Here is a 9,929-nt window from a genome sequence, read left to right as displayed (position 1 = left end):
GCTTTATAAACAGCAGGGACATTAATATAAAGGACGATTAATAAGACAATGAATCTAAAATTTCACAAAATTTTGAAATATATTTTAATGGTATTAAGCTTGTGGGTCATTTGAAAAAGGCGGCATAGTGCATTAGAACAGTAGTCAGGAATTTTATTCCCAATTTATATCACCTAAGCAATGCCCTCAGACAACCCTCTTTAACCTGTGTTTCTACACAGGGAGAAAATGAAGATATTAATATTTGCTTCTTATCAGACAGAATTTTTCCAAAGATTCACAGACTCTTTTAAAAACAGGTTTTGAAGTCCTAGGGGAAAAGAGTTGTGTCATTTATAACTATAAAATATTATTTCAAAACCGAACTATGAATCTTCACTCGTTATGAACTTCAAAATCAATCTCAAAAGAAAGAGCTTTATGCAGAGAATTTTTTCTTGGCTGAAATGTCATGAACTTGGCAAAAGATTTAGTGTTTTAGGAAAGGACCTCTATCAGAATAAATTTTCAGAATTGAAACTTTCTGAATGTCTCTAGGCATTTTAAACAATATAAAAATGTCAGTACCTCAGTGTTGTGAATTTTTATCCCAACACAAAGATGGACTGTGTCATAGAGGATGACACTAACACCAAGGAGGAATATGTCATCTTTCATGAGCTTTGAGTTTTTCTCCTTCCTCCTGACTTCATTATACCTTATTCAGAGCAAGCACATATTCTCAGTAAGATTGAATCAAATCTTAAAAGTGTAGATCACAGACAAATACTGAATGCTCAGGTACAGGTAGGAAGATACAAAGTAAGAGGAAACAAGATATATACTAGTATAGCGACTTAGGTTTCAACTCATTTGATATAACTGCAAATATCTTACAATGAATTAAATATTTTTCACTGAAAAAATGAAGCAAATTATGATTCAGTAAATTACTGAGGATCACAGAGATAGTGGTAAAGTTATTATTCACTACTAGGTCACCTGACTAAATCATTTTACTTTTGAAGCACCAACTAGGAAATAGATGATGCTCCCTAAGATTGGAATGTTTAATTTGTAGGTAGGAATGATTGAGTTAACTTGTCTACCAGAGACAGAATCTTTCATTTAACACAAAGAAAAAACATATTGCTCCTCATTCTATTTACTACAATTCTAAAGAGTTCTTGGTCATCCATTCCTACCTGAAATGTTGCTGAAGCAGACCTGCTTCTTCCACATACTTGACTGTGACCTCCACCCACTTGAACACATGTGGCTTCGCTATCTACCATGGTGACATTTTCTCTATCTGCCTGAAACAAAGAGAATGAAACCGCAAACCTGACAAAGAGAAAATTATACAGACACATGACCTAAGCTCTTCAACTTGATTTTGAAATGCATTTGTGTGTTCTGATATGAAATATTGTATGAGGACTATATATTTGATTTGTCTGGAAAGTTTTGGTTTCTTAAAAAAAGAGTACAATTAGTTATCTATTTGTTGATAAAAGAACCATGTTGATGTTCAGTAGATCTGTCTGTTGCACAACAGTGTGAATATACTTAACACCAATGAATTGTACACTTAAACATGATTAAGAGGGTAAATGTAATGCTATGTTTTTTTTTTACTACTACAATAAAAGAAAAAAAAAACCTTCCCCCACAAAAACCAACTATGTTGCTATTTTACTTTAAGAATATTAGTGAGAGCATTATGTCCTAAGTTTATATGCTGACATACACATTTGTGATTCCTTAGGACAGTTATAAAATGCAAGCAGGATGCACATTTTGCACACTTTTATGGACCAGTGATTTAAACATTTATATGTGAGCTTTTCACAGTTAAGTATTCTAGGTTTGCCTGCTTGAGATAATTGATACAGTGAAACATCTGAGAGAGAATTTTCCAGAAAAAAAATTTTACAATACCCATCAGTATTACACCTATATTAACTGCCCTTTGTCCTAATATTCAACCAACAATCCAGTTACAGACACTGAAATACACTGTCAAGCATTAATTAAACTTAACTTTTTATATGAAGAGGATATCTTTTATAAAGTAGTATTTTTCCTTGTACAATCACACAAAAATAATACATTTCAATTCTACCTTGAATTTAGTATATTCCTAAATTTTTAGACGTACTGCTAAGTAAAAAAAGGTACAAAGCTTGAATGAAAAGAGACCCTAAAAATCACCTAGCTCAGTACTTAATTTTATCTAATAGAAAAACCATGTTTGGATGGGCTGAGTGACTGTTTACAATCACATAGTATTGACCTAGTTAACAACCCCCCAAAAATTACAATGAAAGTATTCTGATTCCCAGACCAGGGTTCTTCATAGCTAACTTTGGGCAGGTACTGTCATTAAACATATAATCAAATAGTTTTCAAATTTCAAGGAAATAATAAAAAAATAGATGTCCTTACTTGCATTGACTCTATCACAGTAGAACAAAAGACACTTTCTTGTTTAGAATCTTTGGAAAATATAAGGTTAATTTTTAAATGAACACATACATGCACCTGACTATGGAATATGTGAGCAGCAAATAAGTATTTGATTTCTGAAATTAATGAAACATGCAGAAAAGAAAGAGGATTTTGCTGTTGTTAATAACTTACTGCATCCACATTTTTGTATCATAACTAATTCTGATGTTGCAGTGGCTTTTTTTCATTCCTCCAGCCATCACAAGGTCTAATTTCATGTCTCAGCCTCATACATGGCAAAAAGTTTCATACAATTTCTTATTCCATCTGTGATGGTTGCAATTAATCTTTGTTTCCCAGTATCAACCTGCCTCTAAACTTTGTGAGAAAGACAGGGGGAATAAAAGGTTGCTATAGAAACAGAGAAAAATTCTGCTGTGTCTCTTTACTGCAATAATACTGATTTATCAATATAGATATAGTACAGGACATTTCAGGACAAAGAATAGTAACAAGAATCTAGAATTTCATTCTATAATGATAAACTGGTCAATTCTTCAAGAGGATATAAGTGTGCTGAAGTTTATGCACCTAATAACAGAGCTTCAAAAATACAGGAAGCAAAATCTGCTAGAACTGCAAGGAGGAAAAGACAAGTTCACAACTGCAGTTGGAGATTTTAATATAGCTTTCTATAAAATAGGTGGAGCAAAGAGAAGATCATGATGGTTATAATAGACTGGAACAGCACTACTTAACTTGACGTAATTAACACTTAAAGAACAATCAAACTAACAAGAGTAGGTTACTGGTTCTTTACAAGCGCATACAGAGCTATCAGCAAGACAAAATATACTGTAGGCAACAAAGTAAGTTTCTATATATTTACGATGATTCAAGTCAAGCAAAGTACATTCTTTGACCACATGGAATTAAATTAAAAATCAGTAACAGAATGAGACCTGGAAAACTATCGAATGCATGGAAACTAAATAGACATAAATAGAAAAAGAAAAGGGAAATTAGAAAGTCTTTGAATTTAATGAAAATGGTAAGAACCATATTGGAATTTGTGGGATACAGCTAAAGCAGTACTGAAAATAATTATTGTACTAACCATATATCATAGAAAGATAGAAAGAAAGGTGCAAAATCAATTATCTCAGTTTACACATTTTTAAAGAAAATCAATAAAAAATGGATAAAACTCTACACTGATAGAGAAAAACTAGAATAGGCAGAAATCACCAGTATCAGAAATGAGACATATAGTACAACAGTAGATAACATAGATATCAAAAAGGATGATAAAATAACAACATGGACAATTTTGTTCATTTAGATTTGACACCTTAAATGAAACAGACAAAACTCACTGAAAAGACAAATATACCAAATTCCATCTGAAAATGGGATAGACTGTAAGGGTGTGATCAGAGCCTAAATGACCGGAAGAAAGGGAGACACCAAACTCAAGTCAGTTTCAGCCTTCCACGAGGGAGAAGGGAAATGAGCAACTCCAGCCCATTCTGGAGCATCCTGTCCTACCTAAGGCAGGAAGAAACCTCAGAAGCTCTTGCGAAGTTCCCAGTCCAGAGACAGGCTCACTAAAAGACTGGGACCTAACCACAGGACTATACAGAATACCTTCCCTCCTCCCATGTCTCACGGTCATATTATTAAAGGTCTATTTATAGTAGTTCCACTTACCTAGTAAATCATGTCCACCACCAAGAAAACATTAGGAGGTGTACTAAAAAAAAAAAAAACAAAAAAACCGACAACAAAACCCCAAATCCTGTAATTTGAAGAGACAGGTCTGTATCAGCAGGGAAAAAATAATTAATTAATTGGTTCTCTCTATAGTCTACCTGTTTATTTTCTGTCAACAAAGGGTAAGAGATCAGAAATCATTTTTCAACATTTTGCTTGTGCAACTGTATTTATTAATATCCATCCCCCATTAGCTTCCACTTTTTTTTAGGCTAATTTTGCCTTTTCATAGTTTTTGTTTATTTTGTATTTTTGCTACCATGCATATATCCAGATGCTTTGGTTTGAATTAATAGCTATTCTTCCAAAAACAAAGTATTTCTTACAGGATGTATTTTCATGCTCGGCACTAGAGAAATAAACTAACCAAGTCCGTGACAGAGCATGGAAACTAGAGTAATATATCCTGTCGATGAAATTAAAAAATCATCATATTATCAGATCCATCTCTAATTACAAAGATTTCTTCAGAGAACCTAATGTTTCTTAGAGAACTATCATGTTCTCTTGTACTTTCAATAAATCTCAGATGTATATTTAGCTGCATATAATTATGTGACTTCTTAAAGTGTTTGCAACAGAATCCAGATGAATGAAGACTCAGAGCCTCATGATACAAGAGCAAAGTGCTAAGAGGGTCCCCTATTATAACTACCATGACAACCCCTATCTTTTAATGCTAAAATTCAGCTTTTTGAGAGTAGCTAGTTTTCAGCTCCATGGGGTGAAACTCAGTTTGTATCACTGGCTGCTGTGCTGTGAAGGAGAATTTCAATGCCATGTTGAGTACTAAGTCTTCTTGTTTGTATGCTTGTTTGCAGAATAATCTTCAGACTGACATAATGACACACACCATAAGATTTCCTGAACTGAACTTTTTGCTTCCCTCTGGGAATGATGAGATAGGAAGAAGAAAAACATATTTAGTGTAAAACAAATGAATACAAAACAGAGCCAGGTCTTCCCTGCAGTCAAGGATACACAGGGATAATTACTGCAGAGTATGAGCAGTTTTTCCAAGAAGATATTTAAAAGTCCCTTCATGAAACTGTGGGAGGAAGTTCTACTACTTAGTGAGAATATAAATAACTAAAGAGAATCTAAAGAGAACTGAAAATGATACTTCTATCTTCATATGATAGACAATTTAAAGCTCTTAGTTATTAAAAAAAAATCATACTCTAGATACTTAAAAGAATCAATTAGGAACAATTTTAATTAACAGAACTGGAAAAAGAACATATTAAGATAATAATCTCCTCTATGGAACCATTTAATAAAAAGTTTAACATAAATAAGTAAATGCACACATACACAAATAAATGACAAATAAATGTTAAAATGTTAATATAAATATAATGAGCTGCAAATATATACTGTAGTTATATAACTGGTTTAAGGGATGGTAGACAGAGGAAATAAAACTTTTGTATTTCACTCTTTGCTGTTGTATGACGTTTTTGAAGACAAATAATGATTTTAGTGTCTTACACATTTGCATGGCAGTTTGAGTTTGATACATCTGTATATCCACCAGTGGTCTAGTGGTTAGGGTTCGGCATTTTTTTCCACTTTAATCTTTTCTATATATATAATGATAATTAAATATTATAAAAATATGACATCACATATGAAAATTGCCTAGTGGAATTTACTTCTTAAAATTTTCTTTGAAGATCCATGAGATTATTATAAATTTTATATGCATATGTATTTAAACAAAGAAATACTATTTCATTGTCAAGTAAGTTTGCCTGTATAAACATAATCTTCCACTGTGAATGTTTTCAAGCTGTATTCTATTTAATCCAAAAATATATCCATATCTGCTGCCTTTATTATTTTATTTATTGGATATTTTGCCACTCTTGAGTTCTTATTTCATTTACTATTTTTCTGTTGTTCTATTTCTCACTGACAGCTAGATTATCTTAACCCAGTTTTAGAATCTGTGTCTTCTCACTGGAGATGTTAGCCCATTTAAATTCACTGTTATAACGGAAAATTTTTATTTCTTTGCTATAATTTCCATTGTTTATTTCAATGCTTATATATATATACGTGTGTGTGTGTATATATATATATATATATATATATATATATATATATATATATATATATATTTACTTTGTTTTCTCTATTGTAGTTATTTGTTGTTCTTGAATGCTACTCATTCTTCATGGTTGTTGTAGGTTCAATAAAACTCTTACTGAAGTAAAATTGTCTACCAGTGGCAAGGAATGAACAAGTTCTGATTATTTTTATCCTTTATTTGAAGCAAGAAAAATGTTCAACCTTAATCCACTGATAATCTTCAGCTTCCCCAGTCATATTCATAAATGTAATCCAGTTTTATGGAATTCATTTTATATTAAGAATTTTAGTAATACTTGAAAAGAAGTATTACTACTTGAAAAATGATAGTTTGACTTTATTTTTAAATCATAACCATGTCAGGCATTATACTTTACTCTTTTCCATTGTAAATTCCCTTCTTGAGTTAACGTTTGTCCCATTGGTAAAACCTGCCTCATAGATAAAACTCCCTCAAGGAAAAGACCAAAGAACCACCTAGACCTTCAATTCGTTTCCACCCCAGACAGCAGAATGGGAGTGCAAATTATTTTATAATAATTATAGGCTACTATCCTTTCTCTGAACATTGGAATTACATATACCCCACTATCTATATAGTTATGGTGTGTTTTTTTTTAATTCTGTCTAAAATCTGATGAACAATTTTGATTAATTGCATCCTTGTTCTCTAGTTCTCTTCCTCCCTCCTGCATCTTTTTCTTAAGAGATCAGGCAGATACTATGTGTTTCTCTGGTTCTATTAGAAGGTCATTGTAAAGGATGTGCCCTTCTGGCTCTATCCTGCAATAGCATTTGATGCACACATAAGGTGGCTGAAAGCCCTTGAAATGCAATGCCAGCCACTTCCTCCTTCCTGTAACACCTCAAAGTTATTTGGATGGGACTACACCTTACTTTAAATCTGACACTTAACAGAGTTCTATGTAATACAAGTGTGCTGGGAGAATTTTTGTATCTTCCTGCTCTGTCGGGTTATCTGACTTAACTAGGGGGTTAGATGGAGTTTTTCTTTGAATAGTTTACACGCCAGTGTTAAAAACCACACACACACATCCCAAATACTCATTTTCCAACTACGTTTCTTGTGCACTGTTCCCCTGTTCGAAGGTAAGGCTTGAGAATAAAATAGAAATATTTCCTTCTCTATGTCTTATCTATAATCACAACTTCACACAGCATTATACTTCGACCATACTACCTATTTTTCTTGTCAATAAAATGAATTCTTTTTAAAATTAGGTTTAGAAGATGGGAATTGATAAAGCAGAAAATTTAAGAACATGAATGTTTAATTTAAGAATGTGCTCCTCATACCCTCCTCATCAATTAAAAAGAAACATAACCTATAGGCTTTGCTCTGCTGAAAGGCACTGTGATATGGCAAAAAGCACAAACTTAGAATCAAAGAGACTTTAACTCTAGACTTGACTCTGAATATATCTGTTATATGAATTTGAGTCAACACCCCTTGATAATTTTCAATTTATTCTTTGTCTCTCTTATTGAACTGTGAATTTTTATAGTAGAAAATCATGTAAGTACTTAACAGAGTACTTAATGCTAATTAATCTTATCTATTATTAGCTGACACTGGTTATGCAATGTTGTGTATTTTTATGTATATCTTAATTGATCATTTGAAGAAGACTGGATGCATATGCCTAGTGAATCATCATTATAAGAAAGGAGTCAGGAGTCATGTATAATGACATGCTTCAGTTTTTTTCGATGTCATAATGCTGCATTGCATTGTGGTCAACTGAAACGATTTTACTGAAGAGCAAATAAATTCAGTCAAGTACAAGTAAATGAGTCAAGTTTTCTCCTGAAAGTAGGGGGTGAATAAATGCAATACATTTCTAACAATATTATATGAGTATTGACTTTCACATATAAGTATTTACACTGAAGTTGTGATTAAGTTTTAATAATGAATTAACAGGAGGAAATAAATATAGAAGATTCAGAAAATCTATACATGCATCATAGTCCATGTCCAGTATTTTGAATTGTGAGTGTTTATGTGTGTGTGTGGGTGTGTATTTTGTTATAAATACGTGGGTGAGAAACACATCTAGTCTGTTTAGTTGGGGAAAGCTAGAAAGAGTTGTAAAAATGTTTAGGTTTTTGAAAATGAAGAATAATGAGAGGAATTGATTAAAATAGATACTGTTTATCAAGGAAAAAGACAGAATGCTTCAACTCAAATACAGCTCAACATGCTTCAAGGCTTTGTGGAGACATTTAAAGTGAAGATAAGGATGTGAAATCATGTTCTGTACACACTGTGTTTGCAACAGATTTTATTTTTTGCAATTGGGTAAATCAGTTATGATTATTACAGGCTGCTGCTACAGTTGCCAGAGTTAACTTAAGGCTGGATTATAATGGAATTAGTTTCGTCCAAGCCTTATGGTTGAAATCCCAGTAGCTGTCTCCATATATTAAACTGTGCTGTTTCAGATTGTTGATGAAGGAGCCATGTGGGCTACTTCTTCATCACAATCAGTGATAAATGTGAAGTATGGTAACCATTCAATTAACTTATTTTTAGTTTTTATTGAAAATTAACTTTGTTAAAGTAACTTTAATGTGTACATACATTTATGTCTGTCTGTACACAACACATACAGATTCATGTGCATAGTAATATATACTAGCTTATATCAAAACACTAGACCATATTTTAAATCCCAGTGAAGAGACAGTCACACACCTTACCTCCTATCCTGGTCCCAGGGCCTATAAAGGGAAACACACTGGGGATGACTGGGGAAGGGAGGGGAGGAAAGCATTTTTGAGAAGGAACCATCTGAGAGATCATAAGGATCATCAAACATGGGAAAGGAAGAAATAACCACTTTGTGAAAAATCAGTTGTATTTTTTTCCAAGTCTGAAGAAAGAACAAAGCACAAAAATTGGAATCCAAAGCTTAGAGGACATGACAAAGAGCATTTTTAAGTCATTGCTTGTATAAGCAGTTGTTCAAATTAGCATAGCCTTTCTAAATAAAGTTTTATTTTAATGTTCCAAAAAAAAAATTTGGAAGGAGCATGGCAGAGTATTATCTCTCCACCCCAACTACCTACACATACTATATTTTCCTAGTTTATCTCATAATTTTATGATATCCAATTACCTTGATGCAATTCTAATTTAATTTGAATACATTTCCACAAACTAAGTTTTTGAATGTTTGAACCTATCTAAATCTTATGAAAATCAATGCCAAATATTCATTTGCTTTGTCACACATGATAACAGAATTTCCAAAAATAACTTTCATTTTTGCTGAAAAAGATAGGAAAATCAAGAGTTGGCTGCTTATCTAAGTATCCTCCTTGTATCACACAATGAAATTAATAACACGAATTGTTCTAAAAACGACTATTAAAAATCACTCTATTGACTTAAATTGCATAGAGGAGTGCAGCTTCAGGTAAGAGGAATCATGATTTGAGAGTAATGTGGTATAAGAAAGATGAAAGCTGTAATAAAATCCTAGAAGGAAAAGTCACAGGCACACAGGGGACCCTAAGGGCAGTGGAGGAGCCAGTTTGGAGTGACTCTTAAAGATCCTTCTCCTTGGGGATTATTGATAACAGTAACTCTCTGTTATGTATTAATT

At 32.6% G+C, this 9,929-nt stretch overlaps 1 non-coding gene across 1 annotated transcript; it reads left to right on the top strand.

Annotated features, from left to right (window-relative positions):
* The first annotated feature begins 8,991 nt into the window (after positions 1 to 8,991).
* On the top strand, positions 8,992 to 9,121 carry LOC116660115. The gene has a single exon (XR_004315500.1). It is a non-coding gene; the product is annotated as a small nucleolar RNA SNORD22 (small nucleolar RNA).
* Positions 9,122 to 9,929: the final 808 nt, after the last annotated feature.

The sequence above is a fragment of the Camelus ferus genome, chromosome 26 (assembly GCF_009834535.1).
Source record: "Camelus ferus isolate YT-003-E chromosome 26, BCGSAC_Cfer_1.0, whole genome shotgun sequence".
NCBI classification, from domain to species: Eukaryota; Metazoa; Chordata; class Mammalia; order Artiodactyla; family Camelidae; genus Camelus; species Camelus ferus.
The sequence above is the reverse complement of the archived record's forward strand: the minus strand, read 5'-3'. Positions and strand labels throughout refer to the sequence as shown.